Source organism: Ochotona curzoniae, unplaced genomic scaffold (genome assembly GCF_017591425.1).
Source record: "Ochotona curzoniae isolate NIBS_2020 unplaced genomic scaffold, NIBS_Ocur_1.0 contig_2210, whole genome shotgun sequence".
NCBI lineage: Eukaryota > Metazoa > Chordata > Mammalia > Lagomorpha > Ochotonidae > Ochotona > Ochotona curzoniae.
In genome coordinates this window covers 20,062,252-20,083,028 of record NW_024465369.1, presented here as the reverse complement: position 1 = coordinate 20,083,028, position 20,777 = coordinate 20,062,252, and the positions used below count along the sequence as shown (strand labels likewise).

The following is a 20,777-nucleotide window of genomic DNA, read 5'->3' as shown; positions in this document are numbered from 1 at the left end:
GATTTTAACGTGTTGATTTTATGTCCTATAGGTGTGCTGAATTTTTTTCAGTATGAACAAAAAATTTAACATTGATTATTTGATTCGATATTTTCACTTTTAAAGTCTTTTTAACAGAAAATAACTACACACATTTAAGTTTTTCTTTATAAAACAATCTTTAAAAAAACCCACTAATATTGGTCGTTGTATTTTCTAGTAATAAGTCTTGTCTTACTTTTCCAGAGTCTAAATTATATTCTTATGTGTGAGTGATTGCACTAAGACCCAATAGTTCTTAAACAATGTTTTCAAACAACCCTACAGATCCCAACTGCAGCCAGGTCGAACAATCTTCATAGTGTACCGTCACCCCATCAAAGCCGAGGCTGCTCTTTTTGGATACTATTCCACTTCAATGTTTCATTACGTGGTTTCCTAAAAGAAAAAAAAAATATTTTGATTTCCTCCATAGTATACAGTTCTCAAAAGGAGACTCATTTCTGGAAATCATATAGTCCCAGAGTGTCTTGAGAAACGACCTGCTCTTCAGTAGTGGAAATCTTTCAATGAATAAGCATCTATATCCTTAGCTATACTACAAGTATATCCTGGAACCAAAGTAAGATGCTTTTCCTGTTCCCGTAATCCACTTAATTGTGGTTTTAACATTTGTATACTCCCATCGTTTGTGACTTCTGAGTTGGATGACAGTTCTGACCACCAGCGTTTTGTGACTGCTTGGACCCAGTTTAAGCCAACTCTTACGTATTCTTCAAATCTGCTTTTAAGTAATGACTTTACTAAGAACAAGTCCACACAGCAGCCAGGTGAGATGTACTGTTTTTCTTCCTGTATATTACTGGTAAGCACAGGAAGGTATTCTACAACTCTGAGATCTTCTATCCTTGCTAAATAGGCTACAAGCTCACTTACACTTCTCTTCCTCCAAAAAGTTAAGGGTATATTTAATCTCAAATTCCTGCTGGACAAAACTTGGGCCATTGTGTCATGGTTCTGAGTAACCTCAGAAAAGAACCCACTATATTTTGATGATGGCCTTACAGTCTGTGAAGAATCAGAGTCGCTGGAATTAATCAAGTATGTTGGACTATCATGAAGTAACTTTTCAGACAAGTGGCCTGCACAAGCCAGTTCATTGCCTTTATTAGCATGTCACACAGCCCCACTGCTAGGGACTTTTTTTTTTTTTTCCTGTAACGAGGATCTGTAAAGGGCTGATGAATTTTTCTGCGATAGATCACCTTACCTAGTTTGGGCTTTTCACAGCCTGTCCAGCTGTTCTATTTATGCAAGCAGCTGACTGTTTGAGAGATTTCTTAACCTCCTTTATATTCTTTTTTTTTTTAATAAATTTTATTAACATTGTATTATGTGAAACAGTTTTATAAGCATTGGGGAGTCCCCCCGCCCCTCCCACACCCCTCCTCCCATAGTGGATTGCTCCATCTTGTTGCATAACCACAGTTCAAGTTCCGTTGAAATTCCTGCATTGTGGGCATGTACCCAGCATAAAGTCCAGCGTCCTATTGTCCAGATAAGTTCAGTGGCCTCTTGGGGAGACCTTCTCTGGTCTGAGGGTAGAGCCAACAGTGTAAAGTTCCGGTAAGTTAAAACCCCCAACAAAACATCAGCGTCGATATACAATGTTATGGGTTAATTGGTATAGTGTTAAGTGAACAATACGTTAAAATAAAAAAAAAAAAAAAAGTTCAATTCTTCCACACCTCTGGGTTTAGACAGTATCAGTGACAGGTTCAGAAAAGTAACATTCAACCCAGCATAAGTTACAGGTTAAATCCAGGCGAACATTAGATGTCTGACATAGTGTTGAGTAGACAATTTGTAAAAATTACATGTAAGTTCTTGATTACCTTCTACCACTATTTCAATGTCACCTCCTCAATTGAGGTGTGTAACAATTTTGGGGGGTGTTGCAGAGAAATCTCTCATACCTTGCTAGTGGGTACTTGTTCTTTATGTTCCATCTAATAGTATATGAGTAAGTCCTTGATGACCTATCCTTATTGTTCTTTAGTTATCTCATCCTATTAGTGTGTGTATATGAGTGTGTGTGAAATTGTGTGTGTGTGTAGGGGGGGAGGGGGGTTTAGGAGGAACCTTGTTGGTCTTTATAGGGGGTGGAGGCCCAGAGCTGAAACTAGGCAAGGACTGGAGAGGATTCCTCCGCCACCGTCCCGCCGGAAGTTTATTGATCTTCTGGTTCTGATGACCAATCGTGATTCTTAGTCGTTGTTCTGATGTCGTTGGTTCCTTTGTGGAAGGACTCGGGCATTTTCCATCTCGTGTAGTTGGTCCAAAGAGAGGGGTGTCTACGGCCATACCACCCTGAACGCGCCCGATCTCGTCTGATCTCGGAAGCTAAGCAGGGTCGGGCCTGGTTAGTACTTGGATGGGAAATCTCCTTTATATTCTTATTAGTGAAATTACAAATCTTTTTTTTCTAGAATGATCAGGGACATAATCCTCAATATTATTACAGAAGTTCCTTTTTTTACATTGTAGTTCTCAGGTGTCATAATTTTCTCTTCTTTTTCTTCCTTCCATTCTTTCTTTCTTTTCTTTCTTTCCTTTCTTTCTTTCTTTCTTTCTTTCTTTCTTTCTTTCTTTCTTTCTTTCTTTCTTTCTTTCTTTCTTTCTTTCTTTCTTTCTTTTCTTTCTTTCTTTCTTTCTTTCTTTCTTTCTTTCTTTCTTTCTTTCTCTCTCTCTCTTTCTTTCTTTCTTTCTTCCTCCCCTTTCTTCCCTCCCTCCCTTCCTTCCTTCCCTCCTTTTTATTCATTTTATTTTTATTAGAAATTCAGATATACAGAGAGGAGAAGTGACAGAGAGGCAGATCTTCCATCTGATAATTCACTCCCCAAAGCGACTGAAACTGCTGGAGCTGTGCCAATCCGAAGCCAGGAGCCAGGAGCTCTTCCAGGTCACCCACGCAGGTGCAGGGTCCCAAGGCTTTGAGCCATTCTCGACTGCTTCCCAGTCCACGAGCAGGGAGCTGGATAGGAAGCAGGCTGCCAGGAATAGAATCGGTGCTCAGATGGGATCCTGGCATGTGCAAGGTGAGGACTTTAGTGGCTAGGCCACCGCTCGGGTCCTGCCATAATCTTTTAAGTACTTCTGCCTCATGGTATCCCGGTGCTGAGCGACAAACCCGGTAGCCTAACGTGTCCCTTGGCATTCCAATTGGGGCCCCACTCACAAGCATTCAAACGCCATGGTGTCCTGGTGTACTGAATTTATTTATTAGTTCTAATAGTCTCTGGATGGACTTTCTATGCATTATGATATCATCTGCAAGTAGGAGTAACTGGATTTTATCCTTGTCTATGTTTAAGACTTTTATTTCTTTCTCTGGCCTCATTGCTGATTCTAAAAATTCCTCTTGAATAACATCAGTGAGAATGGAAATGGTTTTCTGGATGTATTTACAGGAAATGCTTTTGGATTTTCCCCAAGAAATATTTTACAGGGGGTGGGAAAACTTTTCTGTCAAGAGATACTTGGAATTTTATATCAATTACAGGCCATACAAAATTATCAACAGAAAACTTGGCCTTCTGTAGATTACCTGAATTCCAGGTTTCATTTGTGATTGCATTGGTAAGCCTGCACAAATGGTTTTGCAGTCCTACATGGCCTCTGGGCCGCATGCTTCTCACTCCTGTTGGCTTGGGGTTTATCATACATAGCTTTCATTATGATTCGTGATGTTGAAGTGTGTTTCTTCTATGTCTCATTTGTTCAAAAATGATTTTTAACATCGATAAGTGTGGAATTTAGCAAACAAAATTTCTACATCTACTAATAATACTGTGCGGTGTTTAACTTGTATTTTGTGGATGTCATGTGTTGTATTTATTCATTTGTACATATGGAAGCAAATCTTTTTGCAGCCTTAGTATAAAGTCTTTGGCTTTGGAATGAATGTAGTGGTGATCTTTTAGATTGAGTTTGGAAAAATTCCCTTTCAATAAACTTTCTGAACTCATTTGAGAAGAATCGAAATTGGTTCTTCAATAAAAGTCTAGTAGAATTTGACAGTGAAGACATTTGGTCCTGAGCTTTTTATTCTAGGGAGACATTTTCTGTCTGATTCAATATTGTTTCTTGTTATTGATGTGGTTTTCAAAGTCTCCATAAGTCTGATTTGGTAAACTACATGTACCCAGAAATTTACCTATGCTTTTAGATTTATTTCTTTTTCTTTGTTTGTTTTTTTTTTTTTTTTTGTTAACTTGGTGGCACATCATTGTTAGTAGCTGCGAATGATCTTCAATATTTCTGAGGTATCAGTTATAATATGTTCTTTTCTAACTCTGATTTTATTATTTAAAACATTCTATCCTTTTGTCTTAGTAACTGTAACTAAGGACTTAACAATTTGTTTATATTTTCAAAGAACCAAACTCTTAATTTCATTATTCTTTTGTATTGTTTTGCTTGTTTCTGCTTTATTTCGTTCTGCTCCAATTTTTTAATAATTTTTCCTTGTACACATTTTGTCCTTGGTTTGTTCTTATTCTTCTAAGTCTTTGAAAGTATTGTTAGGTTGTTTATTGGATTTTTAAAATGAAGGTGCTTACTGTTAACAGCTTCTCCCCTTGTATTGCTTTTTCTGTATCTTGGAAGTTTCTGTATGTTGTGTTTCTACTTTCATTAGTTTTAAGAACTTTTGAAGTTTTGCTTTTTAAATGGTTTCTTCACACATTTACTTGAATGGCTGAGTGACAGAGGGGAAGAGTGCTACGAAGTTGTCTTCTGTTTGCTGATTAGCTCTGTGACAACTAGGTTTGCAGTAGGCCAAGACAGATACCCAGGACAGCCACCTGGTCCTGATGCTGAGCTGGGTGGGATGTCAGTCATTGCCCATGTGAGCCTACATATGCAGGAGCAATTTTTAACCTGCAGTCATGGTGAAGGCAGACACGTTCCTGAGCTCAGAACCAGGAGAATTCACAGTTATGACCAAGCGTGAGCCAACTGGGCCAGAGTCACAGGAACTCTGACAGGGAGTCTGTAAGGAAGTCTGTGCAGGATCCAGGTGCAGAAAGTGACACCCTGAGTGGCAAGAGGAAGGTGGGGAGTGGGAGTTGGAAGAAATAGGCACAAGTCTGAGGGAGTGGAGACTTCTACGTCTAGGTTCTGGGGGACAGGATCTCCCTGCACTCAATGTGCCTTGCTGTGAAGAAGGCTATGTAGGCCAAGGTGCCAGATTCACCACTGCTCTGTTAAGTCTAACTGGATTCACAAGATGGCAATAGTTTTTTTTCTTTTATTTTCTTGTGTGGCAAAATAACTGTGGCACTGCTGGTTCAAACAGATCTAGGATTGTAAGTATGTTTTGCATTTAATCTCCATCTACCTTCACAGAAATGCAGGCTTTCTCCTCTATATGTGAGAAATACAGTAAATTGTGCAAAACCTGATGGCCTACATCAACTTTTTATGGTACCTAGGTAAAATCCGTACATTTTTGGAGCTTCTGTGTATTGAATGCAATAGCTAGTACAGAGCTTGTGTTGCATTTTAGATTAAGCGTAATATTTCAGTTTATTTTGAGCTAATTTCTCATGTTAAAAAGCAACTTAGGCTGAACTGACTTCATGAGCAAGCATCGGTGTGCTCTGGTGGAGGATCAGCCATAAGGCCTTCTTGACTTACTAAAACTTTCTGTATCACAATGTCTTTTGAAACCTGTTCCACAATCCCCATCAAGTCAGCCAACTTGTTATTACCTCATTATTCTAGAAAGTCCTCTGAAGAGGATAACATATATGGTCATTAACAGAGCCATTAACATTTGAAGCCAGAAAAGTTATGGTGGGGGGCAACAGAAGAAGAGGGTGAAGAATTGGTTATCAAACTCTGTGCTTTATAGAAGTAAATCTCATTTGATTTCAGAGAAAAAATGTTTGAATTTTATCATTTTGTGTAGAATAGACTCAGAATGACTTATAAAAGAGCAGTTTCTTGGAGACTTTGAAAAGACTTACTAGGTATAATATTGGAAAACACCACTATAGTTCTAATGGTTTTGGAGCCATTTATTCTTTCATAAAACAATACCTAATGTCAAAATTTACTATAACCTATAATAAATAATATTGCCCTAGTTGTATTATACATATTATCTTAATAACTCTTTTAAACAATATTCTGTGACAGGCATTACAATGATCCCATTTTATATAATGAAACAATGAGTTACAGGCAGAATAAGGTATCAAGGTCATATGACTAGTACATGATCTGTATGTGGTTGGGAGAGTTGAACTACAGCACACAAGTAATAAGTACATAAAAAATATTGAATGTGTCTAAAACCAAAATGTGCTATGTAAATGAATATTGTGTTCAGGATCAGAAGAGATTTGGGGGGCTTCAAGTGATTTGAGAATGATTTGTTAGGACGTGATATTTGAGAGAAGAGTTTTAGAATAAATACTGATGAGATACAGAGAAACATGATGTGAAACCATTAACCACTCAAGTACTAATCAAGGTACTCATGCATGTGAGTTAGGTAGTATCATCCTAAATTTGTTTTGGACCCCATCCTTAAGAAACTCAAAGTCTAATAATATAATATAATATAATATAATATAATATAATATAATATAATATAATATAATATAATATAATATAATAATTTTAAGAATAAACTATGTTTTTTACCTAATTTAAAAAATCTTTCTTCAATGTCTTTTTTTTTTAGCCTTGTACTTCCTCTGTCCCAGAAACACATGGGCCACTGAGAGAAAACAAAGAAGTCATTATTTGGACTTCAGTTGCAAAGATAATTTTGTTGTGTTAAGGAGACAAGAGTATTAAAAAAACAAGCTCTACTGAGAAAGAAAAATGGTCTTTTAAATTCCAAAAGTTTGTCTTTGTACAATAGGTACAAAACTTGAATATTTTAGTGTCTTCTTACAAATTATAAGTGTGGAGGTTGTAAGTTACGATGTAGAAGTTCTTAGGTAGCACCAATAAAAGCTTTCTGTTGTGTGAGTGGGAAACACAAACATTAAACAACTTCACAACTTTTTTTTTGCCTTGGCTTTAGAATGTGAAATCAATATACATTTAAGGTACAGTTCAGAGGCTGTAAGATTCTGTGCCTGTTTTGTTCTTATGAACTCTAGGTGGAAGACATGCACCATAGGTTTCTGTGTATATCTGTGTGTGATACAACTCTACGGGCTATTGGTCAAGTCACAGTGTGTTTCAGTCGTACGCTTAGCATTATGTAAGGCTCTTCTTGGACTACCTGCTGGTCATAGAGCAGAAATGGCTGTGGGAATGTGCAGGCAAAAAGTGGCGTGAGATGGATGCCATCAGTCTTCTGCTTTGCATGAGTTATGGAAGATAATATCATACTGTACAAGGAACTGGAGGAGAGGTGCTGGTGGCCCCCATACATGGAGGAAGTGTGTGGAGGAAGAGACATGACTACCTGCTTTAGTGATTGTATGCTGTATATCTCAATGGTGTAGAATTAAAAATAAATAGACTGATAGGTGAATAACTATATGCATATATTCTTATAGATGAACTGTATACTGGCGACTAGCAAAGCAGAGAGCAATGTTGCAGTAGGCATCTCTATTCTGAAACAAAAAGGATGACCCAATAGTGAAACAGTTAAATATACCTTGACAATATGACACTAGATCTTCTGCCTTTGTCTATAACTATATTGCCATGATACACCTAGATAGCAGCATGTTAAATTTGTAACTGTTACTAAAGGACTACACTACTGTAACAATATGGGGGGAAATGATTGGAGGGGAATATGGTGAGGAAGAAAGGGGAGAGGGGAGAGTAAGAGGGAATCCCTGTATCCGCAAAACTGCATCATGGCAAATAAAAATACTTTCAAAAGTGCAGAAATATTACATGTTGTTCTAAAATGTAATGATATTTCTACATAGCTCCAGTTGGGGCATGAGAAAAGGAGTCTTGCACAGCAGGGCTTTTTTCAGGAAGGCAGCACAATTGCTTTCTGTAAGGAGTCCAGACTGTGAATGAAACTGCAGTCATTCCAGCATTGAAGCCAGTGACTCAGAGGTCTTTGCGCGCACCAGGCAGGTAGAATGAGACACAGAAATGAACATGGAGCAGACTGTTCTTCAGGGATGAGTGCTGGTTGTTTTCTCCTTACAATCAGATGCCATTTTGGAAGAAAAAGAAGTGCCCTGAAAAGTAGTTAAAAGTTTCAACTGTCTGCAGATTTACCAGAAATGGGTAATTATGACCAGAGGACACAATTACTATGATTTGGTTAAGATCTAGATTGTGGATATTTTTTCCTTCCAGCATTTCCCTCACAATAAAGTTAGGTACAACTTTGAAAGAAAGCTATGCTGCATTCACTCTAATTTTCACTTCATATTTGTGTGTGTGTGTGTGTGATTGCTTCACTTCATGCACATATGTGCACCTACTTATAAAGCCAAATGTCTGCAAAGTGTAGAAAGAGTGATATTTGAGTTTAGAAGTGAACAAGACTCTTCAGAGCTGGAAGTAATCTAGTTTGATTAAAATCTATATGCTGCTTTTGTTTACTTAATGATGGAATATGGACTACCATGGAAGTTCACTGATTTATGCAGTTGGAGTTCTTTACTTGTATTCATCAATTTTCCAGGCATTTGGATGTTGAGTATGTAGTGCCTTCAGATTAGACAGAGATCAGTTTTATTGTTCTGAGGCAGACTCCATTTTGCTTGCTGAGTGTGTTACATGACTCCATCGTGGGCAGAAAGTAGGAGCCCACGTGGTTTTTCATCTATTCAGTGAGTTTTTTTTTTTAATCAAGATGAGCAAAAATTACTTTTGGGTTTTTCACAGAAAATGGTAACTGAGATCTTTCATTGATATTTATATTAAATGCTAATTAAGATTTTATGAATAATTTTAAAGGTTGAAATCATTTGGTAAGATTTTGGTTTCACCTTTTGCTTCTTGTTGCCTTGTAAGAAAAATCTGCAATAACTGTGTTTCTTAGATTAGCCCTAGGGAATATTTAAACTGTATTTCAACCAATGAATTAGGGCTGGTACGGACTAAGCTACACGGATACAGCTTTCTTGACTTATGTCCCCAGCTTGTCAGCTCTAGTTTGGGTTAAATAACTTTTTTTAGATTTATATTTGTTGAAGTTGACATTAGTAGTACTACGTGTTGAATTATGATGACAAATGAAATTCTCTGATACCTCACCTGAAGTTTCTGGAAAAAGTCACATATTCACCTCGTTTTGAGGCCGTGGGGCCATCCACAAACAAGATAATAGAGTTAATTTATTTATTCTTGTTTAATTTGGGAAATTGTGGAAAATAAAAGAGTATTTTGGCACTGCAGTGACAGAGGGATCTCAGTCTCAGCTACAAAATGCTTGTTATATTGCAAATTATATCCACGAATGTTGGCCTAGGACGGACACTTGTTTTTTCTCTCATCAGAATATGGAAGTTTTTTCCCTTGACCTCACTCTTCCAGAGAATGAACTCCATGGACCCAAGCGGAGTTGAAGAATACTCAGAACCCTGACGGAGCAGAAAGGAAAAAAAGTATGAGGAGACTTAGAAGGACAGGAGAGCAGAGATCAGATAGAGGAGTGTTCCTGGGTGTCCACAGGAGAGGGAGCCAGTGTGACCGAGGGGCAGCTGTTGGCAGTAGTAATTCTCTTGTTAGCAGCTCTTGGGTTTTGCCTCTTCTGGGTAGTATAATAGCAACGTTTTTGTGTGCTGTGTTGTGTATTTTTCCTTTCTAATGTTAAAAGCTTAATATTTTATGCCCATCTTCTCCAAAATGAGCCACCTATATACTTTTTTCAACAAGCACCCAGAATAGTACCTAATTTCTTAATAAATAAATTTCTTAATTTGATTGTTGACTAGTTGATCCTTCTAGAGAACTTTATGATCCAAAGTGATTATTACGTAATTTGATGCAATTTTTTAAGTATCACATTTTCTCTGAATTTTAAATCAAATTACAAAGAAGAAACTTGAAGAAAATTTAATTATCTCATTTGTGACAGAGGAAGTATAAAGTGAGTTACAGTTTCATGAGATGTTACAAAACTGTGGTGGAATACATTTTTTATTAGAGAGGAATAAAGATAGAAGTAGTCATATATTAATGTAGGAAGTTATTTCTTTTGCAGCATTCTTTGGTCAATAAATTTTTTAGTTTCACAACAGCTGTGCTTCTAGCACATCTGCTTGCTCTTGGTAATGCTAGCAAGAGAAGGGACCAAAACAATTTGGAGTCATAGTGGAACTTGAGTTCTAATATGAGCCACAAATGGTTTATTTGCAACATACACTATTCTTACACCTAATTTCACTATCTACAAAAATTAACTCATACAATGAGAATGAAATGTTAAAAGTCTTAAACATAAGAAAATATCAATCATCACAATCTTGGATTTGGCAAAGAATTCTTACACATAACACTGGAAGTACCAACTAAAGAAAATAAATGCGTTTGTATGTATATGTATGTATATATATACACCTGGGGGATGTATTATGAAAGTGAAAAGACAGCTTAAATAATAGGAATGTATTTGATGTTATCATGTTTAATAGGGTCTATTGTGCAGAATAAAAAAAAATCTTACAACTCAAAGTAAACAGAAAGTTTAACAACTAAGTTAAGGACTTGAATAGATTTATTTCCAAAAGAAATATGGAAATAATCAAGAAGCAACCAAAAACATACTCAGCATTATTAGTTGTTAGCGAAATTTAAGTAAAAAAAAAATCACAATGGGATACTACCTCACCCCAACAGGTTACTAATATGGTTATAAAATAAGAGGAAAATAACAAATACCAGAAAATCTGTGAGGTATTAGTATATTTGTATATGCACGATGGGAATGTTAAATTTTAGCCAGTGTGATAAGTTTGAAAATTCTTCAAAATTTAAAGCTACCATATGAACCAAAGTTGTATACTCTAAAGAATGGAAGAGCTCAAACAAAAAAATACTGGATGAATATTCACAGGAACACTAATCTCAATAGAAACACTTACAAATAATAAATGTTTATCAATACATGAAAAGTATCATATCAATGTAATGAAATATTGAATTATAAAAATTAATGATATGTTGGTACATGTTATATGATATTGAAAACATCATCTTAAGTATAAGACAAAGATCACACATTACATAAATCAATTTATATTAAATACCCAGAACAGGCTATGCAATAGGTGTAAGTGATAATGAATTATGTATATTATGTAAGAGAAGGAAAAATAATATGAATTATGAATATTTTTGGTATCAACAACTGGAATATGGAGTTGCCAATATTTGATGAGAACTGTAAGAGTTGCTTGGAGGCAAGATGAAGAACTGAGTTCTGGGAAGCAATTTTAAGGACCTCCATGAGCTCAGGAATTATAGATAAGTTAGCTGGGTATACTAGTGTGCCATCACGGGTGGAGACATGATTTGAATTCACAGATAGGTAGGGTTTAAAATTGTGAAACTTGAATGACAGTGCCAGTGTGTAGTTAGAAATGAGAAGCCTCCTAGGAAAATTTGATCTTTGAAGGCTGATAAGATTCCTGTGCTTCATGTGGCTTTTGTCAAAGCTTGTGAATCAATAACTGGTGTTAATTCTCTACCAACTCCTTTGCCCAAATCAGTCCCCATTTCTGCTCTGTTAAAGGAATTCCACACAGTGACCTGATGCAAATTCAAATAAAACAAAACGAAACAAACAAAGCAAAGCAAAACGAAACAAAACAAAACAAAACAAAACAAAACAAAACAAAACAAAACACAAGACGTTTGATGGTATTTTCCCTAATCTTGACAATTGCAAATCAGAGCCTGATATCCTCTACCTGGAACATCATAATAGATTCCCAATCCATATTTCTACTTTATCTGCTACTCTTTGTGCCAATTAGATGTACTGCTTCAAATTTAATCTTTTTAAAGATGGATATCAGCTCTCTTGAATCTTCAGTTAGTATTTCAAATCCTTTCTGTATGTTACTACATCTTAACTGTTGTTTTGTGATAACTGCTACTGCATACACAGCCATAAAAACACAAAAGTGTTTTGATTAATGTATCCTTACCCTCACACTTTGTCCTTCCCAAATATTTGTCTCGAATACTAGCCATGTGACATGGCCTAGTTTACATACAGTATTCAAAATAGGATCATAACTTTCGTTAACCTACCAAAACTCTTACGCCTCTTAGGAAATTTTACACTGCCTTCCATAGCCCAGTGTATTTCTCTTAGTTTTGTCAATTGAAAAGCAAGGATTCTTATGATAAGAATATCTGAGTTATTCTTGGGAGAGATGTTTATTCTATAGTCTTTTCCAGGATGAGAACTATTATGGCATTTCTATGCATGCTGCTCCACCAAACACTTTAAAGATAGATAACTGACAGAATCTGGACTGGTGAGTCACTTTCTATGCCTTACTCTGCTGTAGTTTTCTTTCTAGTTCTTATCATAAACACACTAAATTTTCTCTGTTTAGTGTATGTTTTCATCACTGGGATACAGCTTTGTCTAGTCTCTGAAGTATACTTTATAGCTGGAGAAATGTTCAATACTTAACATACAGTGAATACTTTTTAATTGGATATATGCATTAATGCCACCAGTATAGTCTTGTTGCTTATCTCTGAGGTTTATAATATTCTAGAATGAGAGTGATGATTAGTAATGGTCGTTTTGTTCCACATTATAAAGCCTGCTTGAGAATTAAGCCAATCCTAGGAAAACATTGCTGAGTTACCTGGACCCAGTTGGCCTGGACATACAAATGACCATCAAATTTGCATTTTGTGAAGTGTTGTAGTCTCCTTCTTCTGACATTTATTTTTCCCTGTAAGTCTGCTTTAGCCATTTGCAATGTTGTATTCAAATACACAGCTTTTAATTAAACTCTTGTTTGTGTAGTGAAGTTTTGATTTTGGAATGTTTGTATCTCTTCTGTCCGATTGCAAGTTACCTGGGGGCAAGGACTGTCCCTCCGTCGTGTTCACATTCTCAAATAATATTGACCGTATTATTTCTTATGATCACTTGAAAGAAATTTTATAAACATAAGTTTAATAAAAATAGTTATCTGCCTTGATTTTCAAATAATAATAAAATTTGTTACCTGTTTTAAATAAATATGTTAATATTTCTTTCCCCAAAGCATGTATATTTTTTGATACTACTGAAGAATAAATTGAAAACAATCAAAGACATATTTTCATTAACCCATGATTCCATGTTATATAGTAATATGTTAATCATATCAAGTTTCCATAGAGTTGGTGAAAGAGGGATAAAATTTTTCATAGTAAAATAAGTCCTGGCCTGGAATATTTTCAAATATCTTCCTTTAGTTTATATCTGGATTCAAGTATTTTTCTATGGAGTGCATTCATTGGAAATTAGAAGGTTTTTTATGCATACATACAACACAAAACAAGATATGACATGTTTTCAGAGTTGTGACCTTCTTATAACCTAAAAATTTTTGAATAGCATTCTTATAGTCTGTATTTTCATTCCTTAGAAACTCAGGCTAAAGGAGAAGTGATGGATACACCAAAGTTTACTCAAACTGTCACTCAACTTTCCTACTAACCAGCACCAACTGTAAGATCTGTTCTGAATTATAAACCACCTTTCTGGACAAGGAATTGACGTTTTGTTTCATTTTCAAAAGTCCATGGTTTCAAATTAATTAGATTAAGCTAACAAAGACACAAGGCAGTATAATTATGCTGTTTAGCATTTCAGGAAGAAGAAAACAAAGACTCTGTATTTTTTTTCTTAGGATCATAAATTCTAATACGCCCATAGGCCAAATACTTATTTGAATACTTTTATTGGAATATCCAGGCACATGCTCCTGAAACTGTTTTACTCGAAACTCACAGAAATGCTTTACCTGTATGTGATCACAAACCAGTGGGTGCAAGCAAAGAGCTGAGGTGAAGAAGATGACCTAGATTAAGGGGAAGCCAGGGAAAAGGAGTATACTTCTTTGTGTTCTAACACATGTAAGACAGGCTAAGCAATTTTCATCAATAAATGAAGAAATAGAGTCCAGGTTTCATCATTGGAGCAGAATTATGTGCCACAGGACTGAAAATTGATTTTTTGAATTGTTTGATGCATACTTAGAGTCAAGATTTTGATGCATCTTTAGAGTCAAGATTGTGGGGAGTTACATTTCACTGATAAAGCCCATGTGGCCTGTCAAAATTATTTTTTCTCTTGTTCAGAGCTCTGTAGAGTTGGAGACCAGCTGCAGAACACATACTTTATAATTTAAATTCATTAATGTAGAACCCTCTCAGACTTATTTTCCCCTCTAGGTTAAGTAGCCTTAACTCCTCTGAAAACTCCTAGCATTAATTTTTTTCCCTAATTGCTTTTCTCTGGATGTTCTCCAGTTCCTCTAAGTGCCTCTTTAAGGGCATAAAGATTTGTTATTGCAGGCTTTTCAGGACAATAACAATTCCATTCCTTGCTCTTTCGTTGACAGAGTAATATGACCAACATTATGGTAATATTAGGGCTGAAGGACCCTGATTTCTCTCCTACTCCTTGGAAAGTTTTAACGCTAGCAATGTTTTCAAGTTTACTACCCTGTGGTTTCACATTGACTGAAAAAAAATTCTCACACAAGAGCAAAAGTGTGTTTTTAAAAAATCCATTAATTCTTGTAGTCCAAGAGAGGCAATTTTCCAATTCTTGCACATACATCTGTAGGCTGGTGCTCCAACATCAAGTGCCATTGGTCAAACTAGCATAAAATGATGAAGCTGGTCAAGTACCATGCACCTGTTCTGAGCATCCCTTGTGGATTTTTCTCCCAGAAAGAATGACCAATCTGAAGCAACTGTAAGTAATGTATATAGACCATACAAATGGGAAGAAAAAGGAAAAATTATATAATTAAAATCAATAATGGAACCCAGTACGATAAAGTTAATATGCTACAAAATGCTGAATTGACTGCTGTATGTGCTTACCAGTATTACATCATCAAAATATGCTGGAAATTACATACATGTGAAGAATTAAGTCCTCAAAGCAGGAAATTTCAGGATTGATTAATTTGAGTAGGTAAATGAATTAAAGAAATTTGGATTACTTGGCAGCAAACAATCAAGGAATTTCATTGTTAACTCACTTGCCTGCCTGGTAGATGATGAAGATCACATATATAAAAAGATGCTGGAGAAGGCAATAGACTTGCATCCTCATGGAAAATAATTGGCAGGCTTGGCGCAGTGGCCTAGCAGCTAAAGTCCTCGCCTTGAATGCTCTAGGATCCCATATGGGCGTCGATTCTAATCCCGGCAGCCATTCTTCCCATCCAGCTCTCTGCTTGTGGCCTGGGAAAGCAGTCGAGGATGGCGCAAAGCCTTGGGACCCTGAACCCATATGGGAGACCTGGAGGAGGTTCTTGGCTCCTGGCTTTGGATTGGCGCAGCACCGGCCATTGCGGTCACTTGGGAAGTGAATCATCGGTTGGAAGATCTTTCCTCTCTGTCTCTCCTCCTCTTTGTATTTCTGACTTTATAGTAAAGATAAATAAATCTTTAAAAAAAAGAAAATTCCAGGCAAAATTACAGGAGTTACCTATTCAGGGGACAATTTCCACTTACTCTAGCATTTTGGTTAGTGCTTGATTGTGGCAGATTCCTAAGTTCCAGAGTAAGAAAGGTCAAGAAAATGTGCCCAAATGGAAGATGACAATAATGGTTAAGGTGGACCTGACGATGTGGTACATTGCTAAAATTGTGTTCAGGTTCCTGTGTCTCCACCTTTCTGCAATGTTTCTCCATGGATTTTCTCCAGTGGTAGATGTTACTTATCCGTCCATTGAATCAGAGCTTATCGATAGAACTTGCTTGGGCAAATGCATCAGTAGAAAACACAACTCAAGCAAAAATTTGAAAGTTCTTGTTCCCTGGAACTCATTCCTTGTCATTGCTGGGAATCTGATAAGTTCAAATGAAAAAACTGTCTAATTTCCAGGAAGATTAAAGAATGCATAGAAAGTTTGAAGCTAATCCGGCATTCTAGTGTGGCATGCGAGTGAGGTCTAGCTGGATCATCAATCCCTCAGTAAAATCATCCCAGAACACAACTGTAAAAGAACACATAAATATGTGGGAAATATTGAATTGTGTTTGTTTTATGTCACTAAGTTAGCAGTGAAAGTTAATCGATACAAAATGAAATAGATATGCAATTGAAATACAACAGTAAAATGTGATGTTCTAGAATCATATCATTCAAAGGATAAATCACACAAAGTTAAGATTAGTATAGAAAACATTCAAAAGGAAATAACATTTTGTTTATTCTATACATAATAATTTTTCTGAAATCCTTTCCTGCTCCATTTTTACCAACAAACCATTTGCAGGTGTATAAACCAGCACAACCATTATGAAAGATAGTATCAATATTCCTCATAAATCTGAAAATAGATTTGCCATCTTACTCAGACAACCCACTCCTTTGAATTTACCCAACAGATATGAAATCAGCACATAGAAGAATCATCTGTATTCCTATGTTTATAACAGCTCACTTCACCTAGATGTCCATCAGCTGATGACTGAATAAAGAAAACATGGTCTATGTATGCTATGGAAAGTGCTTAGATATAAAAAAAGAATGAAATTCTGTCTTATGCAACAAAATTAATGTATCTGGAAACATTATGCTTAGTAAAGTAAATCAGTTCCTGAAAGACAAATAAATACAAGTGTTTTATGTTTTCTCTAGTCTGTGGTAAATAATACACAAGATGTAATGCATATAAACTAGATTGCCATCCTGAGATTTAATTATTGTTTACAGCCTTTTCTATACTCCTGAGTAACAGTGGTCTCTTTTCTCCATGCTACGTGTTAAAGTCTTTACCTAAAGGATTTTTAGCTTGTAATTGTGAATTAAATATGTCATTTTAGAAATTAAAAAAAATAGTGCTTGCTTCAGCAGGCTGCATACTAAATTTGGAATGAGACAGAGAAGATTATCATGGTATCTGCATAAGGCTGACAAACAAAAATTAAAAAAATAATAATAAGGAAGGAAGAAGGTGGGAGAAAACACAGGTGACCAAGAGTAGAGTAGCGAATAACAATGTGCTCCTAAATTTGTAATGTGAAATACATGGAATTTATAAATAAAATGTCTTTCATGAAGTTTTGCCTCTCATTTGAGGTTAGATTTGTTTGTGCTATTCTAGGTCCCTGGTATGCATTGCTACGTTGTTGAACAGTTTTCCATTTTTTATTAGGTACTTATTGCTATCAGGTTTCCTCCTAGCACTGCTTGTTTTTGATACAAATTTTGATATATTGTACTTTCATTTTCATCAGTTTAAGGGGAATTTTTAATTTTCCTTTTGATTATTCTATGATCCACTGTTCATATATGAAAACGTTTTTCAGCCTGAAATTTATATATAATTTCTAGAGTGAATTTTGTTAGTAACTTCCATTCATTCTATTGTGGCTAGAAAAGATACATGATATGATTTCATTTTTTGAAATTATTAAGAATTGTTTTATGACATCATGTAGGTCCCATCCTGCAATAGGTTTCATGTGCGGATGAAAACAGTGTGTGTTCTGCAGTTGTGTAATAGAACATTCTGTAGATGTCCATTAAGTTTATCTGGTCTGGAGTGCTCACTAGCTTTATTTCTTGATTTTGTGTGTGTGTGTACTTGAGGTGTCCATTGATAAGGTAGAATGTTAATGTTCTCCAGTACTATCATGTTGAAGCTTATGTCTCCCACTAGAGTCATTAATAATAGATGCTTATACATTTACATTAGTCATATAATGTTGTTGAGTCGATTTCTTGAGCATTACATAGAGATATTCTTTGTTTCTTTTTCACAGTTTTTATCATGAAATACATTTTATTTGATACGATGGAGATGCCTTTGCTCATTTTTGGTTTCAATTTGCATAGAATATGTTTTCTGACCTTTAACCTTCATGCTGTATGTGTCTTTACTGCTGAAGTGTTTCCGATAGGCAATGTGCATGATTTCATTGTAGGAATTTCTTTCATTGACATTCAGATTATGAAAGGTAAACAATGACTTGGTCATGTCACTTTGGTACAAAAATTTCTATTCTTTTTTTCTAAATATTCTTTTGGTTTTTACTAGTGAGTTTTCTACACCTTTTTTGTTGTTGATCGTCTTTTTTTTTTGTTTCTGTATGTTGTAAACTCATAAATATCATTTGTAAGGCTAGGTCTGGTGCTGATGAATTGTTTTATTTTTTGATTGGCTTGTTAAGTCTTCACTTTCATTTATGAATGAGAGCTTTGCTGTGTAAAATACTCTGGATTGGGAGCTGTTTATTTTTTTGAACTTGAACTACTTTTCTCCCTTCTCTGCTGTCCTGTTCCTGTTGAGAAATCTGATGTCAATTCGATGGGAATTCCTTGAATAGTGACCTCGTGCCTTCCGTTAAAAATTTTAGGATATTCCATTTTTTATCCTTTTGTGACTTTCCTCCTCACTTTATTATTATTATTATTGCCATTGTTTTATAATTATAGTGATTTCTCCCTTCCCCTTCCCTTCTATGTTTTTCTCTCAAACCCTTTTCCAGCATATACTCACAGTAATAAAGCACTTTATTATGCTATTTCAGTGTGTCATGGCATTGCAGGTATGGACAGTCTAATATCCATCCTATTGTTATGGTATTTTTAACTGTTTCATTGGCAGTCCTCCGTTTTTTTCCCCAAAGATTTATTTATCTTTTATTGCAAAGTCAGATATACGGAGAAAAGGAGAGACACAGGAAGATCTTTCATCAGCTGATTTACTCTGCAAGTGATCACAATGGCCAGAGATGAGCCATTTGAAGCCAGGAGCTTCTTCTGGGTATCCCATGTGGGTCCAGGGTCCAAAGGCTTTGGGCTGTCATCCACTGCTTTCCCAGGTCACAAGCAGGGAGCTGGAGGGGAAGCGGGGCTGTCAGGATTAGAAATGGTGCACATATGCTATCTTGGCATGTGCAAGGTGAGAACTTTAGCTGCTTGGCTACCGTGCCCAGCCCTGTTTGCCTTTTAATAGGAAGTAGGGATGTATACTCAATGTCTTTTGTTATTTTTGAAAGCTTAAATACATGTTTTATAGTGAGGATATTTTCTGAACCTGTCTATTTGGGATTTTACATTTGAATGTCAATGTCTTTCTTCAAATTGGGGAAGGTTTTGGCTTCTTTCTTTCTCTCTCTCCCTCCTTCTTTTCTTCCCTTTCTTTTGCTCCAGGAAAGTTGCATTTACTAACAGAAGGAGACATAGAAAGATCTTCCATCTGCTATTTCACTCCCCAGATGGTGGCAAAGGCTGGAGCTGAGCAGATCCCTGTCTATGAGCGTGGAGCCTCTTTTGGGGCTGCCACTATGGAGCAGGGTCTCAAGGACTTGGGCAATCCCTGCTGCTTTCTGCAGCCCTAAGCAAATTAGCTAGATTGGAAGTGGAACAGCCGGAATATGACTGATGTAGTTATGGGTCTGTGGTACTTGCAGAGAGAGAAATTATCCAGTTGAACCACCACGTTGCCCCTTAGCTGTTATTTCATTGACTGGGATTTCTGAACTACTTTACCCATCAGTCTTACAGGGATTTCCAAGACTGGTATGTTGAGTCATTTGAAGATATTCTGGAAATCCCAGGCACTTTCGTTGTTCTTTTTGATTTATCTTTCTAGAAAACCTGATTGACAGATTTTGAAGGACCTGTCTTTTAGAGCATAAATAATTTTTTTTCTGTTTCTAATTTTTGTTCTTGAGACTTTCCACTGTAATTTTCCAGTATCTTTTTTCTGAATCTCAAATCCATGTCACATGACTGATTTCTTAACTCATTTCAGTGCTTTTCTGCATTGTATTGTTTGTTTTAAAAATAACTTAATCTTTTTGAATTATTTCTCTAATATCTTGTCAATTTACCTTCCTTTAAAGTCTGAAATTACTGCATTAATTGTGTTTATTTTAGTGAGCTCTTCTGCTTGATTATTCATATTTCTTGTGTTTCTATATGGATGTTGCACATCTGCAAAAATTCTTTTTATCATTTTTAAAGAGTGATTTATGTAATCGAAGGCTTTTCCGCAGAGATGTGCCTCTGGATATTTACTTAATAGACTGCTTTAGCTCTAAGTTAGAATTTGTAGTATTGTCTCCCTATGCCATTACTGGCTGTAGATGTTGGTGGCCATGGTGGGCATCTAGGGTATTCTTGTGCCTCAGTATGTTCGGTGAAATCACCCATGCAGGGGTCCTGCTGTTCTTCAAGGAGAGGTGGCTTGAAGAACTTCGGAGACACTGGGGACAGTCTTGTGGCTGCTCTGCATGTACCTAGCACAAAGACTCTCAGGCAGTATCCAAGACAGATACTGGCATTGGCAGTCACTGCTGGTTTGAGGAGCCAGTAAAATGTAACTGATGTCCAGCTCCAAGACTCACATTAATGCCGTGTGTTGGAGGCAGGTTCCATAGATGCTCACAGAGAAGCTGGCTGGGTTTCTGAGAATGAGTTTGGCTCTGTAAGCACAGGAATGCTACTTTGGACATGATCTATGAGCTGCTTGCTGGTCCGAGTTGGGTGCAGAAACGTCAGGTCTGAGCAACGCAGCAAGTTAGCAACAATACTGCAAATGTGCACGTTTTGCAGAAATAGCTGGAATCCTGAA

General features: G+C 36.3%; 1 non-coding gene and 1 pseudogene across 1 annotated transcript; one reads left to right on the top strand and one right to left on the bottom strand.

Moving 5' to 3' along the window:
* Positions 1-528: 528 nt before the first annotated feature.
* Positions 529-18,173, bottom strand: LOC121150814 (annotated as a pseudogene).
* LOC121150958 lies at positions 17,034-17,138 on the top strand. The gene has a single exon (XR_005883062.1). It is a non-coding gene; the product is annotated as a U6 spliceosomal RNA (small nuclear RNA).
* Positions 18,174-20,777: the final 2,604 nt, after the last annotated feature.